This window comes from Lactuca virosa, chromosome 4, assembly GCF_052849685.1.
Source record: "Lactuca virosa cultivar CGN04683 chromosome 4, Lactuca_virosa_CGN04683_v6, whole genome shotgun sequence".
NCBI lineage: Eukaryota > Viridiplantae > Streptophyta > Magnoliopsida > Asterales > Asteraceae > Lactuca > Lactuca virosa.
Window position 1 is genome coordinate 353180491 of NC_136429.1, and position 26415 is coordinate 353206905.

At 34.9% G+C, this 26415-nt stretch overlaps 2 long non-coding RNA genes across 2 annotated transcripts; both read right to left on the reverse strand.

Moving 5' to 3' along the window:
- Positions 1 to 8496: 8496 nt before the first annotated feature.
- On the reverse strand, positions 8497 to 9180 carry LOC145168960 (uncharacterized). Its single transcript, XR_013742198.1, has 3 exons — positions 9050 to 9180; positions 8857 to 8890; positions 8497 to 8700 (listed from the first exon to the last, which is right to left on the reverse strand). It is a non-coding gene; the product is annotated as an uncharacterized LOC145168960 (long non-coding RNA).
- A 13526-nt stretch (positions 9181 to 22706) lies between these two features.
- Positions 22707 to 24578, reverse strand: LOC145108647 (uncharacterized). The gene is made up of 2 exons (XR_013708442.1): positions 23450 to 24578; positions 22707 to 23233 (listed from the first exon to the last, which is right to left on the reverse strand). It is a non-coding gene; the product is annotated as an uncharacterized LOC145108647 (long non-coding RNA).
- Between the last annotated feature and the right edge of the window lie 1837 nt (positions 24579 to 26415).

Below are 26415 nucleotides of genomic sequence, written 5' to 3' on the forward strand. Positions count from 1 at the left end.
TCAGTCTGGTGACCATCCATAGGGATTGGGTGATCATTTTCTGGCTCTGCTTCAAACCCTCCATCATTACCTTGGTTAGGGAAGTACAAGTTGTCGTGGGGATGGAATCCAACCATGTTATCTACGCGAGAAAAGGGATATAAGAATCTAGCACATAAGTAGTTTATAGTAACACACAAAATACTCCTATAGTATTTTAGGTTTATGTTCTATTGTTCTCATTATGGTATTGTGGGTAAGTTTTTAGACTTGTTGCAACCTCACAACCACACTTAGGCACATGCTAGTCAACCATCGGATAATATAGTTGATCAGGCAATATCTTCCCAGTTTTGACTATATGTCTCTAAGTCTACTTGTGCTGCCCAACAATCGTAATACTTTTGTTCTGTCCTAGTGACACTGATTTTAGTATGAATGCAGGCATGTATACTTAATTAAATATTTTATTATTTAAAAGTATAAACTCTTTATCAGAGTATTTTAATCCCTATTGTATTTATAGTCTGTATATCTTTTATGGGTTGATATACTCAATTCACTATAAACAATGCTCTGATACCAATCTGTCACACCCCAAAACCAAGAACGGCGGAAACGTTCTGGGGCGGAGGACGTCATGTACAGTATCACAACAATGAATAGTAGTAAACAAGCAACAACATCATCCATTGCATTAATAATATAATTTTAATACAAGTATGTCTTGCCCAAATTTAATAGACACCAAAATATAATTCAAAATGAAAGATGAGTCTTGAACGAGCTCCATCTTCTCAAAACCTGGCTCCGGTACCTGTCTACTAGTGACCTGAGAATACAAGTTATTTTGAAAGCGAGTATCAGCTTTAAAGCTGGTGAGATCATAAGTATATTAGTGTCTGTATTTGTACGAAAGTATTTGTAAGATGTTTTGTAAGATGTTTTGTAAGACGTTTTGAACTCTCCTAGAAAACCCTATGTTTCCTACTAAAAGTAGCCTTCTACCAAGGCATCTAGTGTCTGTGTGTGTGTCTCTTGTAAGAGTATGTATTTTCCCAAATCTGACTATCATTAACCAAAAATATAGTTTTTACATTACAGTGCATTGTGTGAATGTTCACAAAGTGAATGTAATGGGAAAATGAAATAGTACTGTAGTGTTGTATTAAGTAACTACTGTTGTACTAACTACCTTAAACCAATTATTATTTAAAGTACCATGTGATCGGCCTGTATCCTGCTACCGACTCTATAGAAAAACGACGATGTAAACACCTGTTGGACCGTAAACACCTTTGATCCTGTGATTCTTGGGTGTTTTCTTGATGATTAGAAGTGTAACAAGTCTTATAATACACTAGGATAGAAGTACTTACTAGGTAGAAGCTTTAAAAGGTGCTAAAAGTCCAAGAACACTAGTGTGTGTTCTTGGTGAAACTAAGAACACTTGAAGATCTACACAAATGGAATGATTTCATGGATGAAATCATGTAAGATCACTAGATTAGGGTAGATATCACCTAAACAAGGAAGAAAACACTTACTTTCTTGAAGATTTTTGAAGAACTTTGGATGATACTTGAGAGAGAATTGGTTCTAGACTTGGAAGTGTGAAAAAAAGTTAAAAATAAACTAAGTGTCACTTATATAGTCATTAGGGTTTACGGCCCTAATACCATTTGGGCCGTAAACTCCATACTCTTGGAGTTTTTGGAACTTTATTGATGCACAAAAAACCCTAAGGCATCCTCTCTCCTGTTATCTCCTGAAGCACTAACTTTAAAACACTCAAACTTATTCCAAAAAGCTTGAAAGTTAGCAGAAACTGTTCTGACTTCTATTGAATTGAATGGTTGTACAGAATAGAAATTTCGGGTTGTCACACCGTACAACACATATTGTTTATTTGACGCATTCTAAAGGCAAGATACCTCTCTTATGATATCTTCCGATAAGTGTCATTCGCTATCGTAAGCCTCCTCGTTTCCTCTGTTTACTCCATTCACTACGAGTCTTCACCATAATGTTATGTTCACGAAAGCATGCGTTCAGCATATCGAGACGAGAATATAGATAAAGAAGGTTTAGGTGTGTAATCCTCCTAATTACTCCGAAAAGTTACATGCCAGTTCTAATATCGTAATTAAACGTTTAGAAATCTGAACACATAAAATTTTCAGATCTGGTCGGAAATAGACCATGGATCCGATCAAATAACAGCATCATAATGCATATAAGGCATCTTATAACATAGTTCATTTAGCACATAAAAGCAATTTAGGCATCTAATCCTAAATTAAGCTAGTGTTTGTGTTAATTCAGGTGTACTACCTAAAATATAATAGACACAGTCCTCACGATCATCGCTTAGCATTCTAAGTTTAAGTCTAGAAATTTCCTAAAATTCCTAGTTCGCTTAAACTAATGCTCTAATACCAACTGTGACATCCCCATTTTCACGGCCATAAAAGACCGATTTGTTTATGCTTTGTTTGAAAATCAGAGTAACCTTTTAAAGAAAAATGTTGCGGAATTTGTTCCCAGAAAAACATGATAAATACGTATCAAAGCATTTCCGAAGAAATGTATTTTATTCATTTTAAAAAATTGGGATGTCATTGTCAATACATAAACATAAGCATAAACAGACCTTACGTTCTTTTACACTAGTGATTCGCATCTTCGTTAATCTCTCAGTGTAATATGGCCTCGTAACGAAACCTGTGATACAAATAATCTGAGTGGGTCAGGTTGGGAAACCTGGTAACCACATAGGGTTTTCAACCCACAAAAATATAGTTATTATGTTTAGACATCAAACAATCAACCCAATTACTCATCCTCATTATCTTCTTTACTCTTTAGGTTCTACCCTGAGAATCAGTTATTCTTCGTTCATTCATTCCTAAGGATTATCCTAAGGAATAGGCACGAAGTCCATTGTCGCCATGGTTTATAAAATAGGCACTAAGTCCATAGTCGCCAGGGTTTATACAATAGGCACTACGTCCATAGTCGCCAAGGTTTATACAATATGCATTAAGTCCATAGTCGCCAGGGTTTATACAATAGGCACTAAGTCCATAGTCGCCATGGTTTATACAATAGGCACTAAGTACGTAGTCTCTAGGGTTTATACAATAGGAACTAAGTCCATAGTCTCCAGGGTTTATACAATAGGCACTAGGTCCATAGTCGCCAGGGTTTATACAATAGGCACTAAGTCCATAGTCGTCAGGGTTTATACAACAGGCACTAAGTCTATAGTCGCCAGTGTTTACTTATATCCTCTTTCATCCCTCCTCATTCATCTACCCATGTTTTACCCAACATATTTGTAGATATAAAATACATATACAGTTCAACTCATTTAAAACATGTATAAAATCGTTCATCCAGCATTGACAGCAAGTATTCAAATAATATGCACACATAGCATGTAATTTATATAAAATACTTCATATCTATGTGTAAAATGAAAGTAACTATGCACTCACTTGTCAAAGTGATGATTCTAAACTCGGGCAGCGCTTCGCTTCTAACGATTCTATTTTCCTTCCACAAAACCTAGCATTATTATCGCTAAGTTTTAGTCTAATCTTTATTGCGACTAATTATTAGTCTAGATTCATCATTAACTCAAAGTCTACTTTCATGATCTATCAAGTAAGGAACAACCAGGTAGGATCATATCGGAGGTAGGGTCCGTTTGGTATACAAAGTATACTATTTGGAAATCTCACTTTAAACACCTCATTAAATCACAGCCTAGACATCATTCCCGTAAGTAGATCAATCAGTATAACGACTTTGAATCATTGATAAATCTTATTCATAGGTTCATAATAACGATATTATATTTAAACATAAGCTATATTTAAAGTAGGGTAGACAGACGTATCTCACTTACAGCGGGTTTTGCTAAAAACCGGGCTCCGCTGGATCAGAGCTTCTGAGCCGAAAAGCTCTTTTTCTCGGAGCCGTCGGGTGCTCTGGAGCTTTCTTCTAGCGCTAGGGGAGTTTCCTATGGATTTAAGGGGGGGGGGGGAGGGGTGGGGGAGTTAGAGAGTGTGTAGAGAGAGAAAGAAGAGGGTAAAGGTGTGAGGAATGAAGGCACCTTCGCACCTCTATTTATAGTTGAAATATGCCTCAACTCGTCGAGTTGGTGCCACATGTCACTATTCTGGTGGCAAAACGTGGGTGACCTATATTGTGTCACGTCACCCCTTTTGCAGCAGCACCCTGCCGGCTTCTAAGCCATGTAACTTTCGCATACGAGCTCCATTTTCGACTTTCTTTATATCCACGAGTAGGAATTGACAAGATCTACAACTCTCCTTTTGACTCCATCGGCTAATTCTTGATTGATTCTAAATTTAACACTATGTGAAGATTATACTGTTAAACGACCGTGTAAAATTCTTAACTTTTACATACGGACTCCGTTTTCGTCTGTCTTTCTATCGTTGAGATCCTATTAATGAGATCTTGAATTCTCATTTAGGTTGCATTGGCCAAAAATTGATCGATCTAAAATTCGAATTCCGGGTTGTGCACTTCTATGTTAAATCTTAGAAAATTCATAACTTCCTCATACGAAGTCAGATCTGGGCGTTCTTTTTATGCTCGCTCTCGGTTTAATGTATACTACAACTTTCATTTAGATCTCTAAGGCTAAAAAGTAATTTATCAAAATTTCACTTTTTACGTTACACGGTGTCGTGCCGGTTTAGCCGTAAAACTTCGACGGGCCATAACTTCTTCGTTATAACTCGGATTTCGGCATTCTTTATATGTATGGAACCCTTGGAACATATACTATAACTTGGTTAAGATTATTCATCCTAAATAATCTTGCATAAAAAGTCATATTTTCATGTTTATTGTCTCTAAATTGACTAGCCCGAATCTGCGGGCGTTACACGGATTTTATGGAATAACTAATTCTCTAAACTTTAAAAAACTGATTTTTTACTGGATAATAATTCTATTAATTTGGACGTTCTAACAGAATGTGATTATGGTTATCTTAAAAAAAAACTTTTTATTCTGATGTTATCAATATTAGTAAAATCATTAATTACATTCATTCTTAAAGAATACAACTATGAATATAAACTACATTTATTCGGAAATTGTTGATTATCATAACAACATTCTTAAAATTGTTGTAAGAATCATCATCTCCTTCTTCTAACGACTTCATCTTCTACCGGAATCAAGAATACACTTGATCTTCTTCCAGAATCCAAAATTCCTTTGATCTTCTTTTCGAATCCAAAATACACTTGAGAATTTTTTTTTGCGAGCTCATTTGATTTCCATAATAGAAAAAGTCCACATCACTTGGTCTTCTTTAAGAATCCTGAACAAGTGAACCAATTTGTTTGTAATTAGAAGATTAGAACTAACAAATTATTTATTACATAGAAACACATTTTGCTGGAATACATTTATAACAGACATTCCGATAGAATACACTACATACCAACTGACAGAATAGATGTGTCCATCCATAACTTGAGACATGGATCTTACAGTTGCTTATTACAGAAAAAGAAAACCATAAGAAGTTACTACAATTGAAAAAAAAGAGTACCTTAAGATAGCAACAAATTGAGGTCCTTCTTTTCCTTGATAAACTTGAAGAGTCCATTTGTCCATATTATCTTTTAACAATAATTTCAAATGGAGCTTTGTTCTTCACTTCCTTCACTGTCAAAGGACACGAATAATCTGCCACATACAACAATACCAACCAACAATGAAAAAGAAACAATAAATAAATAAAAATAAACAACTTATTTCACATACTTCACACGTATCCATAACCACATTTTATCCTTTCTTTTATTCGATCTCATTGTGTCACCGGACCACAATACACATATCTCCAAACATTCAGAGGGATAGTATTATTCTATTCTCATATTAAAGGTAAAGATGAATTCGAACACACTCAATAGTCTCTATAGCATAACCACATATCCGTGTTCAACTAAATCGAGTAGGTAATTAATTTCTACATACATATAACTATAAAGAGGCAAATAATATCATTTCAAGAATCTTTCAATTCAGGAAATTCGTATTCTAACTTCATGTTGCTGATAATGTGTAAAAAGGTACAAACAGAAACAGGGGAATGTTCTGTAAATGAATGGTATACGATAATATGAAATATTATACAATCTAATCGTGAGATGTTCTTTGCCTTCAATTAAGTTGAGAAAGAAATGAAATTTAATAGGCATCAATGATCAAATGACAACAAGAGGAAAAGAACATGCACCAGTGAATTTTCTTTTCCGCTATCAGTGAACTGTGATTTTAGATCTTTTTCTTTTTGCCTCGCTGTAAAGAACTACTCCTATTATCGTCACCCCGAAACCGGAAATCCCCATCTCCGTCACCGGATTTTTGAAAATCAACGCTGAAATTGCATCCAAAATTGGAAACTTAGACCTGATAGATATAAATCCTGCATAAAATACTGAAATTTAAGAAATAAATGGAGAATTGGGGTTTGATCGGGAGCGAATGTGGTTAGGGTTAAAGGGGAAAAGAGACGATAGATTTGAATAAAATATAGAAGGAACTAATAAGAGATGAGAAGGATGTTGAAGGCGTCTCCGGCTAGGTGGAAAAAGGGGAAGACAGCGGCAACAAAAGCAGCTCCGACGACAATATAAGCTGAAGGAGAAGAAGAGTCACCGGAAATGCTTGAAACCGCCGCTCCCACCATGCATTTCCGACCAAACCACTGACATTCCTCTCCTTTCGAGTTATGCAACGAATCCCAGAGGATTTCTATGCCTTTTCTCGATCGGACAAGCGTGCGCCGACTTGTCGTGAGGGGAATGGATTTAACCTGGTGATTTTGGGGAGACAGAGAAGAGGGAGATGTGAGGGGAATGGCGATGGCGGGCGTTCGCTCTGTGTCGCACTTCAACTTGTCGTGGTATATTTTATCTATTCTGGAGCGAGGGTTAGGGAGGATCATCGGTAATCGGTAATTTTGAATGAGATAGAATACAGTGAGTTATTGATTGTTTTAAAAAGGGAGAAAGCTAGGTCAAAGTAATTACCATAATTATAGGAGTGTATTTGTAGAAATAATTTATCAAATTACTAAATTACCCTCATTTAATTGTTTGATTATTTATTTTATTTTTTAATTTTTGATTGGTCTACAATCAACCATACATCCACACAATAATTAGTTAGAACACTTGAACCTACCTCTCTCTCTCTCTCTCTCTCTCTCTCTATATATATATATATATATATATATATATATATATATATATATATATATATATATATATATATATATATATATATATATATATATATAGAGAGAGAGAGAGAGAACCATAATTATTGGTTCTCCAAGGAAACAATTTTTTTTTCAAGTTCTAGAGCTTATTCTTTATCGGAAAAAAACTAAAAATTTCTAAATTCATAACTTAACATTGTGAATGTTAAATATATTTTTCGGATTCACCGTGTGAATTTAGATTCACATTATGAATATTCAAAGATTCACATTGTGAATTTGACGAAATAAAAAATTATCGAATTTGATATCATTAGAAAAAGGATAAAAAGTTATGAATTTATGTATTTTTAGTTTTTTTTTTTTTTTTTGATAAAAAATAAGTTCTAAAAGTTACAAAAAAATATTGGTTCATTGGTTCATTGGTTAATTATGGTTCTCTATTGAACCTCACCCTATATATATATATATATATATATATATATATATATATATATATATATATATATATATATATATATATATATATATATATATATATATATATAGGGAAATGATCAAATGAGAATACCTAAAAGGTTGAGAACGCGAGAACAGTTGTGGACCAATTATTTTATAAGGGCATTAGATGCATTTTACAATTTAATTAAATATGGATAAATGGAAAGTAATTAATCAATTCCGAAAATCATGGGAATTTTTTCCCCAATTATTAAGAATACTTAAAATCTTCCTTTTAATTAATAAATTAATAAAAATATCATTTAACATGAATTAAAAAAAACGTTTATTTGTTTTATATTTTTATTTTTACTAACAACATTTGATAATGAATAATTTATCGGTCATTTATTTTTAAAAAAAATATCTTCATAAATAATGATTTATACATTACATTTAAAAATGAATAAAATTGTATAAATGAATTAACTCAGTTGTATTTATGAATACACTTGTAAAATCATAAATGAATAAAACCCGAAAAAAAGATTATAAAATCAACTAAAATGGTACTCATATATAAATAAATAAAACACATTTATATTCATATAAGAATATAATTATAATAGTAAATGAATAAGTTACAATATATATTTTTTTTGACACGGAAACTAGTGCTACAATTACAATCATAAATGAATAAAACACATTTTTTCTCTTTCCAAAAGAGGTATTGGTGTCGGTGTTTCATTTGGTAAATCTCCCACATCCCACTATATGCATGTTTATTCATTGTATCTGCAAAAATGTTAATGAAACAATTATGTATAATTATATAGTCATTCACACATAAATACACTGATATTCACAAATGAATACCCTGTTATTCATAAATAAATATAGTCATTCAAACATAAATTCACACATAAATATACTGGTTGTGGTTGCTTGCCTTGCTCCTCTCGGACCAGCCTCATGGAGTATTCATTGATGATTAACTGCAAAATGAGACATCTAACATTATATTCATATAAGATTACAACTACAAGCATTCAAGTTCCATTTTTCTGAATTCGGGCATTTCATCGAGCACCTTATGTGCATAACTTATCTTCTTCCCCTATTAGCCAATTTAAATGAGTAAAGTACCATACCTGAGAAACATTTTCAAGCAAAAGAATTGCGAAGCTTTGGTGCATACAAAAAAATAGACAACAGAAGAGGTTCAAATCAGCATAACATTTGGCTTTCCAATTGATTTTGCAAGAAAAAAAGACTGCACATGTACAGATTCGAACAATATATAACATTGTAAGGCTCAAATCAAGAGAAGAGGTGGACTTCTACCTGCAACCAAGATTAAGACACTTGTAAAACGCCACTTTCGACCACCACCAAGCCAGCACTCTACTGTAATACGTAAATCGCGCAGAGAAAAGGAAGAATTCCCAGTTCCCTGTCTTTTCCCTGTTCTTCGATTTCTACATGCAACCAAGATTAAGACGGGGTGAGAGACGGGAATGAAAAAGAAAAACTTGATTCTGAAGAAAAAGGGCTGCGATTCGAATCAGAAAAGAAGAGGAAGTGGGTCTCGCCATTTTTTCTCTTGCTTACATACCTGCATCGAGACGATGAAGAACGAAAGTCATCGCTGGGGTCTGCCACTGTTCGCCGCCAACATAACTCCATCACCGCTGCTTCCCCCTCCTCCTTCTCGATCTCACTCTGAATCCTCGTGTACTCTCTCATCTGTTTCACATTTTTAGATGCTCTGGTGGTGTATAGATGAGGGAGGCGATGAAGCGTGCCCTAGGTATAGAGAGAGAGAGAGAGAGAGAGACGGCAAATTAAAAGGAAAGACATCAGTGTGTGAGAAGTTATAGAAATTAAATAAACATTCAATTACTATTATACCCTTTTCACCATTTAAAGTTACACTTTAATACCAATAATTTTCAGAATTTACATAAATGGTCCGTCTGATAATAGCTTTAGATTTGAATATTTAGATGGTCTAGATCTGTTCTCGCGTTCTCAACCTTTTAGGTGTTCTCATTTGATCCTACTCCTATATATATATATATATATATATATATATATATATATACACATATATAAACTAGTGGGGTACCCGCGCGATGCAGCAGCGCCGAAATGTCCCTTTCGGCAAATAGTTTTCGGAAGCGATTTATTTTTTAGCGGATGATTTTTGGTTTAAAATAAATGTATGTTGTCGTTTAGGGTTAAAAAGACAAATATGTGGTAGATTTTTGGTTAAAATTAAAAATATGTTTTTGTTTTGGGTTAAAAATGATAGTAGTTGTAGTTTTGGGTTAATACAGTTCCAAGCTTGAGCTCGACTCGGATAAAAACCATGAATGTTAAAACTTGACTTGAGCTCAACCGATTCATAATTTTAAAGATCAGAAAATAATCTGTGGCTTGATTTTATGTCGGAGAACTCAAAGAAAGACATTAAAGTGTTAGTGAGTTGGATTTCAGTATGATCTCATTTAGGTTCATCAATCATAACGAAGCAAGCATCCATGTAATATGAGAAGTAATTGATGATTAAGATTTGGGGTTTAATGCTTAGGTTTATTGTAAACCTATACTTAAAATATTACTATGTTGTTCTTTATATAAAAAGAATACAAATAAAGATCGAGGCCCTACTTGTCGATTTTTAGGAATCAAAAAGTTGGCTAAAATGAATTTATTTGTATGCTATTTCTAAAACTATAAATTAAGTATACTAATATTTATATTGAATTTTGTATGATAGAAGTCGTTAATTAAAAAATTATGTTAACTGTGTACAAAAAAAATATATACATTAACTTTAAATGTTTTTACGTAACTTTAAGGCTCATAATTAAAACTTCATTTATCTATATATGTTTTCACGTTGGGAACTTGGCCTACAACTTTGCTAAAAGAGTTAGCACATTATTTTATGTATAATAAAATACAAAATAGGATAAAATATTGTTTGCGTAACAATAAGAAGCTAGGATAGTTTTTGGGTGCAACTAATAGTTTTTACTGGGTATCCGCGGTAACGACGATTTCAGTAATTAGTTTCCTTCCAATGAACATCGAATAATTTCCTTTTGGGTTTATGGTTTATAATTTAAGGTTTTATTTTAAGGTTTATGTTTTCAAGTTTGGGGTATGAGAAATTAAATATCCTCCTACTTTTTTCCTATAAATCCTCTTACTCAATTAAATAGTGACATGTGTATTCATTTAATGAAATTTAATGATATTTTAATATACTAATATAACACATGTCATCATTTAATTGGATATGATGATTTGTAGCAACATCGTTAAGGAAAATAATCAAACTTATAAAAAATGTAAGACTTTTTTTAACAAAGTTTTTTTTTGGAAAAAACCTAACTAAAATAATAAACTTATGGCTATGTTTGGCGTACTAGCTGAAAAGCTAGCTGTTAGCTGAAAAGCTAGCTGATAGCTGAAAAGATAGTTGTTAAATAAAAAGCTAGCTGATAGCTGAAAAACTAGCTGATAAAAAATGACGTATGGTAAAACTAGCTGAAAAACTAGCTGAAAAATATAAAATGACATTTAAAAGAATGTATTTTTATAATTAATTAAGGGGTATATTTGGAATATTTTAAAAAAACTCTTAAAAAAAGCTAGCTTATAAGCTATTTTTTGGCTTGCCAAACACGACATAAGTGACTATCTTTGATTTTACTTAAATAGAAATTATATTATTTTTTAAATTTTGCTTTTTATGTAAAAAATAATTTTAAAAACTTCAATGAATTTTATTAAAAGTTGAACCATTAGAACATACCTTATGTACCATATCTATAACATACTCTAAAAATAATTTTCAATTTTGCATATTGTTTTTTAACGAATACAATGGCCTCTTATACAACTTTAGTTATACTTATACAACTTTAGTTATAGAACACTCATAAAAGTGTGATTATTGAATGGATATCGTTATAAGAATTAAACTCAAATAAATAATGCAATACTGTTTTGTATAATTAAATATTATTGTAACCATTTAAATCTTGTTAGCTCTAACTTGATTAACTATTAGAGAACTAGGTGTGAGACTCGTGTATTACACGGGTTTATTAAAAAGAAAATTAAATAGCAAGGTGTAAACATTAAACATTTTTAAAGTAAAATTTCAAAACTTAGGAATATAACATCTTTCCAATGTTGCTAATATATAGAAACTTGAATTTTCAAAAAAAAAAAGTCAGCTTCTAAAAATTAGTATTCGAATCGGACTGGTTCCTTACATGTATAAAAAAAAAATTTTAAAAAAACTGTATATGAAGTAACAAAATTCTAGTTCGAGATTGTTTTAAACTACATTCTGTAATATGCATCCTTGATAGGAGGAATACAAAATTTTAGATAATTTTAATAACATTTATAAATACAAAGATTTAATTCAAATCCATAGTATGTTTCACATATGCAATGACATGAAAGTAACGTAGAGTAACAATAAAACTGCAACTCATCTGTGAAATTTTGAGTTGCTAAATTATAAACATCAATTAATTAATTTCTATTGACAACAATAAAAGATTAAAAATAACAAAAGTTCATTAAAACGAAAATAATATCATGATAGAAAGCACATGTCTAGAATATAAAATTTGTAATTTAATTAAAACTGAGAATTCTTAAAAAAAGATATGTGTCATTGCAAATTACATAAACAAAGATGGTTAAGATTACAATTTAACGTTCAATTCCATCATGGAATGAAGAACAAACCACAAGCAGACCAAGGAATGAAAGTAACAAATTTTAACCCTTTAGTCTTCCATGATTTTTCTTTATTGGCAGGGGCTAATTCAGAAATATGAATAGTTGAAAAGTAAAAAGATGAAGGATCGGTTTCTTGAATCTCATATATTCTTGGATCTTGATCTTCAAAAATCTTCCAAAACCGGACAATACAATATTCACTAACACTTGCCAAGTATTTACCATCATGACTGAACTTTAGGATTGAGATGTAACCATTGTGTGTTGCAAACTCTTGTGTGGCATAAAGAGAATGATAATTCTTTTGATTTCTTTTTTATGTGTCTGTACAGGAACTGAATGAGTACAAACATTGGTTTTTGAGTCTATGTGATTGGGCTTCAAAGTTACTGATTCCTCATGTTTATTTGTGATTGGAGCCATAATGTTTAGCTTTTGTATTTCTTCCTCATATCTAACAAACTAACAGTTATCCTTCTTTCCGTGAAGACCCATGAGAAGTGTTAGTCTATATTATTAGCCCGCTTGTTTATGGGCCCTTTTTGTCTTTAGCCCATTAGGGTTTCTGTCTAGCTAGTATTTATATCCGCTTTATTCCTTGTAGTCTTTATGCTTTTCTCTGAGAACCCTTGTAATTTCTCTTTGATATAATCATATGACAATGTTATCATGGTATCAGAGCAGAGGTTTGATACGTTGTTAGAAGTCTTTGTAGCAGTCATCTGTGGCGCGGATCGAACTACTGTTGATACGTTGTTAGAAGTCTTTCTAGGGTTACTGTAGCATGCCGTTTTCGTTCATTATCACTGGTATTCGTTTTTTTTATATGTTGATTCGTTGCTGCTGTTGATTCGTTGCTACTGTCGGTTCGTTGCTGTTGTTGGTTCATAATTGTTGTTGATTCGTTATTCAAGTGATTGCTTCCGTTGGTTTGTTACTCCTTTCATTCTCAGATTATTATATTGTCATTGTGGTTATTCATTCACTATCAACATGACTGGAAAGGATGATTCCCTTCAGTCAATCAGTACTCGTTTGGATGGAAAGAATTATACGTATTGGAGTTACGTTATGAAGAACTTCCTTCGTGGGAAGAATATGTGAGGCTATGTACTGGGACTAAAGTCAAACCCTCAGTGCCTCAAACTGAGAATTATGATATGTTGCTTGATGCTTGGGAGACTGATAACTCCAAGGTTATTACTTGGATCAATAACTCTGTTACTCGGTCCATTGGTATGCAGTTGGCTAAGTATGATACAGCAAAGGAAGTTTGGAATCACTTGTAGAGACTGTATACTCAGTCCAATTTTGCTAAACAATACCAATTGGAATATGATATTCGTGCCCTTCAACAGAATGACCAGAGCATTCAAGATTTCTATGCTGCTATGTCTGATCTCTGGGATCAATTGGCTTTTACTGAATCTAAAGAGTTAAAAGATTTTGAGCCTTACATTGCTAGGAGGGAAGAACAACGCTTGGTTCAGTTCTTGATGGCCTTGCGTTCTGATTTTGAAGGTCTTCGTGGAACAATTCTTCATCGCTCTCCTCTTCCTTTAGTTGATTCAGTTGTCCATGAGTTAATTGCAGAAGAGACTCGTATCAAGTCCCATGCAGATAAAGGGTTTAAAGCAACCTCTACTCCTACTCCCGCTCCTGTTGTGCTTGCTGTCTCCTCCAGTCAATCTCGACAAACTTCAAGAGTCGCTTATGATGAGTGTGCATTCTGCAAACAGAAGAATCATTGGAAAGCTCAGTGTCCATTGTTAGTCAATAAGGGTAAAACTGGTCAACCTCAGTCAGGGCAACAAAATAGGTCTGGTCAACAGAAGTATCAGTCGCGTTCCTATGGTACTCCTCCATGGACCCCTCGTCCTCCACAGTTTGTTGTTGCTGCTGTTCCACCAGTTGACACAGAATCTGTTGGACATATGCCACCATCTGCATTGGATCCCAAGGTGTTTGAGAGCTTTAGACAGTATTTGGCTTCTAATCCCACTGCCATGTCTGCATCTATGTCTCATTCTGGTCCTTCTTCATCTGACACTTCAGGTATTCCCTCATCTTTGTGGATTTTAGATTCTGGTGCAACCCATCATATGACTCCTCATTTGTCATCATTTACTTCTTTGTCGCAAGTGTCATCTATTTCTGTTAAGTCTGCTAGTGATACATATATGCTAGTTGAGGGTGTTGGGTCTGTCTCCGTTTCTCATATAACTCTTCCTGATGTTTATTACATTCCCAAACTTACTTTGAACCTTGCCTCAGTCAGTCAGTTATGCAAGTCTGGTAACTGGTGTTCTTTTCTAATTCTGTCTGTGTTATACAGGATCAACACACCCAGAAGGTGATTGGGATCGGCCGTAGGGTGGGGGAACTATATGTCTTGGAGGTCCTCAAAGTATCTGTTGTTGCTGCTTCCAGCATTGATTTATCTTCTTTTCGTTTGAGTCCTTTGTCGTCTGAGTTTTATCTTTGGCATTCTCGTTTGGGACATGTGTCTGTATCACAGTTGAATTTCTTAGCATCTAGTGGTGTTTTGGGTCATTTAAACTCTTGTGATATTTCTGATTGTAGTGGTTGCAAACTAGCAAAATTTTCTACTTTACCCTTCAATAAAAGTATGTCTTGTTCTACTGCTCCTTTTGATATTATTCATTCTGATGTGTGGGGTCCTGCACCAGTATCCACAAAGGGTGGGTCAACCTATTATGTATCTTTTATAGATTATTATACTCGATATACATGGGTTTATCTTATGAAACGCAGATCTGATTTCTTTGGTATTTACAGCAATTTTAGAGCTCTTGTTAAAACTCAACATTCGGTTGTGATTAAGTGCTTCATGTGTGACTTAGGGGGTGAATATACCTCTATTGATTTCACTCAGTTACTTGCTTCTGATGGTACCATACACCAGTCTTTGTGTACTGACACACCTCAGCAAAACTGTAGCACCTGGTTCTTGGTACGTATTCTTTTATTTAAATCTTTGAGTATTTCGCATGTTTAGCCTTGGACTCGGCGAGTCAAAGGCTCGACTCGCCGAGTAGGAGCGGGAAGGGGCACGGGGTTTAAGTCGCGGACTCGCCAAGTCGGGTCCCGGACTCGGCGAGTAGCCTCTGTCTGGACAAAAACCCTAATCTGAGGGTTTACACCCTATTTAAACAACCTTATGCAGCCCCCATCGCCCCTTTATGCTTCCAGAAACCCCTCATATCAAACCCTAGCCGTTTTTGAGAAGATCTAAGACTTTTTGAGTGATTCTTGTGAGTTTTGACCTCAAGGAAGAAGGAAGAGCATAGAAGGATCAAGAGGGGACTGAAGGATTCGAGTTTGGTTCATCATTTGCAGTCTTTGGAAGGTATAAAGTCTGAACCTTGCTCATTCATTTGTTAGATCCCTCTTTGAGGTGATTTAGGGCTTTTATAAGCCATTTTTGGTGGCCACCCATGTTTGCAAACATGGTTGGGGGTTTGGGCTTCTGTATCATGTCGTTTTATGAGTCACAAGTTAGATCTAGGTTGCTTTTGCACCCAAGGAAGGCCCCATGCAACAAAAGAACCATTTTAGAGCCTTTTAAGCTCTAATGTCCCATGCATGCACGTAAAGTTTGTAACTTTACGTGCTAGATCGAGTCCATGGGTTGGGATCTATCATTTGGTCAAGTGTTGTTCATCTGAAATCGAAGTTTTAGTGAGGGGATGAGACCGACACGGCGAGTCCATTCTTGGACTCGGCGAGTCTAAGGGTTTTGCCCTTTCTGTTGAGGGTCAAAAGAACCCAGTTGAGTGTGGAAAGGTTTTAAGGGGGTCCCAGGGAGTGACCCAACGTTCTGGACTAAGCCATTGTGCTGGAAGTTCATGGGACTCGGCGAGTGCATGAACGGACTCGGCGAGTCCAAGGCAATCTCCTTAGAACTCGGCGAGTTGTTCATCAACTCGGCGAGTTGAGGACAGATCTGGTTCATCAGATAAAGGCCAACTCGACGAGTTGTTCATCAACTCGGCGAGTCGGATGAGTTTTCATGGGGCGTTCGAATGAGAGAAGAACTCGTCGAGTTGACGGCCCAACTCGACGAGTAGGGTCACGGATGAGGACGAGTAGAGAGTGAGGGACTCGGCGAGTTGACGGCCCAACTCGACGAGTCGGGTCAACTGGAAGTTGACTTTGACTTTGACTTGACTTGGTTGGGGGTAAATGGTCATTTTACCCTAAGTATAGAGATCAGTTTCTAACTGAGTGTTTATGGGGTTTGTAGCCGGAGGATTTCCGGAGCAGCAGTGGACGGAGGTTTCCCGCACAGATTATCAGCAGCCACTTGTACGAGGTGAGTTACCTTCCAGTAGGGGTGAGTCTACGGCCACAATGCCGGCCCACCAATGAGGAGTATTTAGAAGATGATTGTCTTTGTGATAATTATCTTGGTTTGGTTATGAGTTATATCTGTATGATATGTTACGTGCATGATAAGGATAGTTTCCCTGATAGTGGTCCTTAGGACCGAGGGGTAGGTCAGTACCCGGATATGCCTGACTGTATGCTTATATCTTGTGTTGTATGTTAGTGGTAGGGGGTGGTATAGTCCCCAGTTACCGGTTGAAAGATACCGATGAATGGTTACCGGTTGAAAGATACCGATGAATGATTACCGGTTGAAAGATACTGATGAATGGTTACCGGTTGAAAGATACCGATGATATTGTATGGTATGTGGTATTATGGGGGAACTCACTAAGCTTTGTGCTTACGGTTTCAGTTTTGGTTTCAGGTACCTCTTCGTCTAAGGGGAAGGGGCCGGCGGCGTAGCATGGCATCACACACACACATGATTTTCCGCATGGTGTTCTCTGGGATTGTACTTTGATATGACATTTGTTTATTTTGTGGGTTTCAAACATGATACTTGGTTTTTTTGAGATGACGTGTTTATACAATATTTTCTAATAAATGTTTTATGAATTAATTAATCAAAAATGAAATTTTTGGGCTTGAATTTTGGGATGTTACAAAAACGATGTGGCAGAACGAAAACATCGTCATATTGTTGAGACTGCCCGCTCATTGCTCCTGTCTGCGCAGGTCCCTAGTGCCTTTTGGGGAGAAGCAGTCCTAACTGCTGTGTATGTGATTAATCGTATCCCTACTTCATTGAATTCAGGAATATCTCCTTTTGAGAAGTTATATGGTCATCCACTAGACTACTCTTCCTTACGAGTTTTTGGATGTACTTGTTTTGTTCTTCGTCCTCGTGTTGAAAGGAACAAGTTGGGGCCGAAATCTGCTATTTGTGTATTTTTGGGGTATGGGATTGGTCAGAAAGGATACCGTTGCTATGATCATGTGAGTCAGAAGTTATATGTTTCTCGGCACGTTACTTTTTTGGAACATATTCCTTTCTACTCGATTCCTGCTACAGCCCACAATGTAACAAAGTCTGATCTTCTGCTTATTGATCCTTTTAATAAAGATATAGAGGCTCAAGACTCATCTATGCCACATTATCCCGCAGCACATGACACACCCACTTCTTCAGAGGGTGCCTCGACTCCACCTATTCCTGAGCCTGATCCTCCGATTATTGAAGTTGAGGATCCTCCTCCACCACCACCCCTCAGGAGATCTTCTCGTCCTGTCAAGTCCACCAAGCTACCAGATTTTTCTTACTCTACATATTCAGGATCGTTTGCTTCATTTATAGCAAGCATCCATCATCTGTCTGAACCTGAATCATATAGAGAAGCTGTTTCAGATCCTCTTTGGCAGAATGCTATGGCTGAAGAACTCACTGCTCTTCATCAGACTCATACATGGGATTTGGTTTCTCTTCCTCCTGGGAAACATACGATAGGTTGTCGTTGGGTGTACAAGATAAAAACAAAAGCTGATGGCTCTGTTGAACGATATAAGGCTAGACATGTAGCAAAAGGGTATTCCCAACAGTATGGTTTTGACTACGAGGAGACATTTGCCCCAGTTGCAAAGATGACGACAGTTCGTACTATGATTGCAGTTGCATTCGTTCGACAGTGGAAGATCTTTCAAATGGATGTCAAGAATGCCTTTTTGAATGGTGACCTTATGAAGAGGTTTATATGACCCCTCCTCCAGGAATTCAGCACCGACCGGGCGAGGTTTGTCGGCTTCGCAAAGCTTTGTATTGGCTCAAGCAAGCCCCTGGTGCTTGGTTTGAGAAATTCTCCACAGTGATTACCTCTCTTGGATTTGTCCAAAGTAATCACGATTCTGCTCTGTTTGTTAGATGCTCGAGTGCAGGACGGATTCTTCTGTCCTTATATGTGGATGACATGATTATTACAGGTGATGACCATGGTGGTATTGAGTCTTTGAAGCATGATCTAGCTCGTCGATTTGCTATGAAGGATTTGGGCTTGCTGCGTTATTTCTTGGGTATTGAGGTAGCTCAGTCTAAGAAAGGGTACCTTCTTTCCCAGACTAAATATATATCTGACTTGTTTACACGGGCGGGACTTTCTGACAATCGGACTGTTGATACCCCTCTTGAAACCAATTACTCTCCTACTGATGGTGTTCCTTTGTCTGATCCGAATCTTTATCGTACTGTGGTGGGAAGTTTGGTTTATCTCACAGTCACTCGTCCAGATATTTCTCATGCTGTTCATATTGTCAGTCAGTTTGTTACTGCACCTACCTCTGTTCATTAAGGAGCTGTTCTTCGTATTCTGAGATATCTTCATGGCACTCAGTTTCAGACTCTCTTGTTTCCCTCGACGTCTTCTCTTGAGTTACGTGCCTATAGTGATGCTGATTGGGATGGTGATCGTCATGATCGTAAGTCTACCACTGGATTTTGTATATTTCTTGGAGAGTCTCTTATTTCATGGAAGAGCAAGAAACAGGATGTTGTCTCTAGATCTTCCACGGAGGCTGAATATCGTGCTATGGCTGTAACTACATGCAAGATTATCTGGTTACGGTGGCTGCTTGCGGATATGGGAGTTTACATTTCTTCACCTACTCCCTTGAATTGTGATAATAAAAGTGCGATACAAATTGCAAAGAATTCTGTTTTTCATGAGCGGACGAAGCACATTGAGATTGATTGTCATTTTACTCGTCATCATCTGCAGCTTGGGACCATTTCGCTTCCATTTGTTTCATCAACTTTGCAGCTTGCGGATATTTTTACGAAGGCTTTATCGGCTTCTCGGTTTCGGTTCTTATGTGACAAACTCTCAATGTTTATTGCTGCGGCATTGTGAGTTTGAGGGGGGATGTTAGTCTATATTATTAGCCCGCTTGTTCATGGGACCTTTTTGTCTTTAGCCCATTAGGGTTTCTGTCTAGCTAGTATTTATATCTGCTTTATTCCTTGTAGTCTTTATGCTTTTCTCTGAGAACCCTTGTAATTTCTCTTTGATATAATCATATGACAATGTTATCAAGAAGATGAACTAAAACTCTTTATTAAACCATCGTCATGGAAGTAGAATGATGTTTTTCTCAATATGTCTTCACCTGATCCATCCCAATTTCCAGTTTTGACTTCATGATGCTCCTTTAAACCAGAACGTACCAACTCAATGGCTCTATTTGACCAAACAGTCAATGATGGCTGCCTACACAAAAAACCATCTTGAAAGTCTGGATTTTGAGGCAGCACAAGAACTGTATTCATTTATTTCATTAATGAAATGATCTTCACATTTCTCTTTTCCTTCTCTGTTTACAAGCCATTTAGAATTTAAACCCATGATCTCAAGAATTTATCACGACCAGTTCTAACATGATTACTCCCAAGTCACTCATGGTCATCCTCCTCGGTTTCAAATATGTAAAAACGTCAAGAGATGAATAATGACAGATGTTGAAAGTTGACCCCATTAATTAAACTTGAATACCGGTTACTTCTCCCAAGATTTTCACTCGATCTGGTGACTAAATTTCCAGCAGCCAACTACGGTAGAAAATCATTGTCAACATCTATATAATGTTGATGAACCTTCAACAAACCATATATGACGGGTGGAATTGAAGCATTTGGTTCTTCTTTTGCAGGAATCAGCACCTAAAATAAACTAACTGAAAACGGTAAGGGGACAAAAGAAGAAAAGAGAGAATAGAAGATAAACCCCCCCCCCCCCCCAAATCACCCTAGTCTCTGATGTTTCACCTAATTACTCCAAAATTATCCAATAGAAATGCACATGTCAGTAAACCTATAAAAATGTTGAATCCTATTCTCTTGATGAATCATGGTGATTCTTGTCTTCAATTAAGGTTTTGTGAGATAGATGAAGCGGGAAGGGATTTTGAGAGACAGGGTTAGCGTGGGATAATATTGAGAATGATTTGACTTTGTAAAAGAATTAGAAATTAAATGAAAAGAATCAGGTATTAAATGGAGAGAAATCAGGATTTTTTAAATGGTATTAAAACGAAAAGATTAAAGGGTGAAAATATGGTAATTAATCCTAATTAAATGTGTATCATATCAGTTTTATTCAAGGTTCTAAAAAGCTCGCCATGGCTCCGCCATGGTGTGCCATGACTTCAAGGCTTGTGCGGTTGTGTCTCCCGCCAAGCTTTACCAAAACGCCGCCTTAATTCATATATGTATATAAAATAGAATAATAGTTGAAAATACATATTAAAATATTAATTCTATACAAAATTGCCACATTAAGTTACGCCTTACAAACGACGTGGCTCGCCAAGGCTCGGAAAAGCTTGAGGTTTGACATTGTCGCCAAGTCACGCCTTACGTTATTTAGAACATTGGTTTTATTATTTAAAAAAATAAAAAAAAAATTAAAAATGACAAGTGGAAAAAGCTGATGTGTAATTTTTTGATAGCATCTGAAAAGAAAATATAAATTACAAGAAAAGTACAAGTGGCAAAAACAATTTTATTTATTAGGGTAGATTCTTTTTTTTAAATATAAAATTAATCTGATTTTTGGGCTTTTCTCTCAATCTTTCGCTAGCATGGCTTCTCAATGGCTATATTTGACCAAACAATCAGTGATGGCTGCCTAAACAAAAAAACATCTTGAAAGTCTGGATTTTGAGGCAGGACAAGAACTGTCTTCATTTATTTCATAAATGAAATCATCTTCACATTTCTCTTTTCCTTCTCTGTTTACAAGCCATTTAGAATTTAAACTCATGATCTCAAGAATTTATCACGACCAGTTCTAACATGATTACTCCCAAGTCGCTCATGGTCATCCTCATCGGTTTCAAATATGTAAAAACGTCAAGAAAGACATGAATAATGATAGATGTTGAAAGTTGACCCCATTAATTAAACTTGAATACCGGTTACTTCTCCCAAGATTTTCACTCGATCTGGTGACTAATTGTCCAGCAGCCAACTACGGTAGAAAATCATTGTGAACATCTATATAATGTTGATGAACCTTCAACAAACCGCCTGTGTTCTTCTTTTGTAGAAATCAACACCTAAAATAAACTAACTGAAAACGGTAAGGGGACAAAAGAAGAAAAGAGAGAATAGAAGATAAAACCCCCCCAAATCACCCTAGTCTCTGATGTTTCACCTAATTACTCCAAAATTATCCAATAGAAATGCACATGTCAGTAAACCTATAAAAATGTTGAATCCTATTCTCTTGATGAATCATGGTGATTCTTGTCTTCAATTAAGGTTTTGTGAGATAGATGAAGCGGGAAGGGATTTTGAAAGAGAGAGTTAGCATGGGATAATATTGAGAATGATTTGACTTTGTAAAAGAATTAGAAATTAAATGAAAAGAAATCAGGTATTGAATGGAGAGAAATCAAGCTTTTTTAAATGGTATTAAAACGACAAGATTAGAGGGTGAAAATATGGTAACTAATTCCTAATTAAATGTGTATCATATTAGTTTTATTATTTAAAAAAAATCAAAAAAAAATTAAAAATGACAAGTGGAAAAAGCTGATGTGTAATTTTTTGATAGCATCTGAAAATAAAAAATAAATTACAAGAAAATTACAAGTGGCAAAAACATTTTTATTTATTAGGGTAGATCCTGACCAAATTTAAAAAATGAAGACAAAATATGAAAAATAAAGACAAAATATGAAGAAAAAAAAAATACAAACAATATGAGGAACCGAGTGTAACAGGCAATGGTCTCCACTTCAATGTAGACACAAAAGAAAAAAAATAAAAAACTATCTGGAAATCTATCCTAGTATATAAATGAGAAGAAATCAAAATCCATATAACCCATTATAGCAACATTCTAACCATTCCTTTTTATTATTATGGCCATGTACTTACATGGAGATAGCTTTGGCCAAGTACTCAATGTTGCCAGTTGACAGACACCCTTGCCAAACTATACACTATATGATAGCATGGGTGTGATCTTACACTTCTCAGACATGAAGACATTGTAATCTATGATTCTGTTGAGACACAAGGACCCAGTCTAGTTTAATGGACATGAATCTCCATGGAAACATTATGCATAATGTTATTTCTCTCTCTAAACACATGGAATCGCAAGCAACCAAAACAAAGATACTTTCCTAATCTTAATGTTGATTTGCCAATAGAAAGAAACATTTCATTTTGCCATCATATCAAGAGTATCGTCAATCTAAACCCATTTATACAGATTTGCAAGGGGGAGTGAATGTGCAGGGGCACCATTTAAACAATCTGGTGAATGTGGTCACATTACACCCTTTTTACTGCAGGGGATCTCTTTCTCTATCACAATATGTCCCTTCTCTTGAAATTAAACTACTTTCCTGAATTCAAGACCAAATTAAAAGCTTATTAGACTAAAAGGGCATAAATGGAATTTTACTTAATTTAAAGAAGTCGAGAATCCAACTTCCAGATGCACATAATGACCATGCCAAATACCAAAATGAAGCTTATTAGACTAAAAAGAGCATATATGGAATTTTACTTAATTTAAAGAAATCAAGAGTTCAATTTCCAAATACACATAAAGACCATACCAAATACTGACATAGGCTTTTCAGATGCAGGCTTTCAATTGCTAATCCAGGCAGTGGAGCACTTCATAGAAATTCCTCAATTCAGCATATGAGAATATTAGATAATACTAAACCCGAAATAATCTTGATAGGATCAAATTATGATAGGTAAGAAATATATATTCTGAAAGGCCATGCTTCTGGAATATGCTACAAGGTTCGAATGTTGAAGAAAAAATTTCACTTATATAAGCCTAAAAGTGAAATAACGATCAAAATTTGTATTTCTACAATGCACTTGTTAGGTTAAAAGGCTCTAGAAATCACCAAACATCATTAGAAATGATTCATTTTTCTTGGTAACCCACACATTGGTCCCTGTGTCAATGTCAAAGTACAATGCCTTTGTTGGGGTAAGAACTGCTACAAATTACAGTGATGTTTTTAATATATTCGTGTCCTTAAATAACACATAGGCATTCAGAGCTACACTATAATATACACACGCTGCCAGTTACATACACATTACGTTTAACACACATAGTTTCTCTTTTCCATTTCCGAAATAGTACTCCAGCTACCTTTCAAAATTACTAACAAATTCTAAGAAACAGAGGCTGTGATGAGTAAGTAGCTTAAAACCATAGTGTTGATTAGAAAGGGAGAGACTGAGTATGGATCTAGGGTTTCGTGATGGTAATCGACGGTGTCGATTGTCGTGGCTAGGAGTGGTGGTGGAGATGGTGCAAATCTGGGGTTTATAGGTGTCGTCGAGAATCAATGGTGCACAATAGCAGTATCGATGGCGATGGATGTGAACGATAATGATGGTGATAGCGGTATAGATCTAGGGTTTCATGGTGTTGCTGAGAGGTGGTGGTTTTCAGCAGTTTCGTCGTCCGCAGGGCAGATTGCGGTGAAGGTGGTCCGCTTGTGGTGCGTTGGGGTGGCTCGCAGGTGGTGCGATGGGGTGGCTTGCTGGTAGCGGTACTGGCTGAGGATGGTGGCAACAATGGGGGAAGCCTCTTCCTGTCTATAGAGAGTACAATGAAAGTCTTCTAGAGAGAAAAATGGTTGACGATTCGGAACTGGCTTTGGGTATGCTTTGGTGTGATGGTTGAGGTAGTGGAAATTACAAATGATTATTAGACTATCTCCATTGGGGGTTTTGAAGGAGCGCTCACGTCACATCGCAAAATTAAAAAAAATTAAATTAATTTATTTTTGATGAACTAAGCCACCAGCAGCTCACACTTGCTCACCTTATTTTTTTTCTTTTCTCTTTTATATGTTATATTCTATTTTTTATTGATTTATAATTTATACGTAAAATATTATCTCAAAAAAAATTAGTAAAAAATATTAAATTTCATAAAAAAAGTTCTCTTTAAATAGAGTATAATATCGATCTATTTTCTATTTAATTTTAATTTTTTATTTATAATAAATAGATGGTTTGGGTTGAGTTGCTAATGAGGTAAAATTTTTGTTGGATTGGGTTGCATAGCTGGAAGGAAGAAAAATTATTTTTTTAATAGAAATTTTGGGTTGAGTTGGGTTGTTGATGGAGATAGTCTTAGGGTTTAAAAAGTAGCAATATATAGTGTCATATATATATATATATATATATATATATATATATATATATATATATATATATATATATATATATATATATATATATATATATTGTCATTGGTCAAATTCATTTCACATGGATTGCTATTAAATTTTTAATCTCAACCATTTAAATAAATCTAATGGATCAAAATCAAGCTCTTTATTTAACAAAACCATTATAAAATAAATAATTTGTATGATATGAAATCACTACAAAAGATAACACATAGATAATACGATAATCTTAAAAAAATCAAAAAGTTATTTTTTTCGTAATATTAATAAATAAATATATGTATTTAATAAAAAAAACAATTACAAAACAAAACATCAATCGAAACCCAAAAATAAATAAATAAATAAAGGGGATTTTTGTATGTACCCACCAAATTCTTATTTCTACCCTTTTTTTGTCTTTTGTCAATTTTTTGTCTTTTTGTTGTCTTTTTTTACATTAATTATTATAATTATAATAATAATTATTTTAATTATTATTATTAATTAATTAATAATTATTATAATTATTTTTTTTGTTTTTTACATTTATTATTATGATTATAATAATAATAATTTTTATTATTATTATTAATTAATTAATTAATTTAAAAATAATAACAATAATAATAATAATCGAGCATGATACAACATAAGCATACATTGTTATTATTAAACAAATTAAAATTTTACATTTCATGAATTATCCGATACGTTAACTCTTTCAATACGATGATTATTGAATTGTGTATGTTCCACAACCAAGAAACAGTAGCCATTGGATGTCCCTCTTGTAAATCAACCTTAATATAATGGCAACCATTAAGGAGGGAGATATTTATAATCGGATGATTTGGGAAATCTTGTGGCCCACTCCAAAGTGGGAAAGACGTTGAAGATTCGCCTTTGCTTAAGAAATGAACAATAACACCATACTTATTATCAATTAAAATACCAGTGTTAGACATAATCATCCAATATTTTTGAATCGCGGGTGTTTCATAGAAATTCAACGCTTTACTAATGGTATTTATGTCATTTTCAAAAACCACTCTGTAATCATCAATGTGCGTCAATAACTGTCACACTCCCGGACCAGAAAGGCGGAAACGCCCGGAGGCGGGTGACGTCATTGTGCAGTATCATAACAATTGTATATAATTGAAACATAGCAAATCCAAACATCATACATCAATATAACAAGCTTACATTGTTTTACATCATGTTCATGTTCTCAAATTTTACACAAAAGAGACATCAGTAAGCAATCCAAAATATAGCTAAATAATCTTGAGTTCGCGATCCACAACCTGCTTATTGGTTTCCTGAGAATACAAGTCGTTTGAAAAGCGTCAACATAAAATATGTTGGTG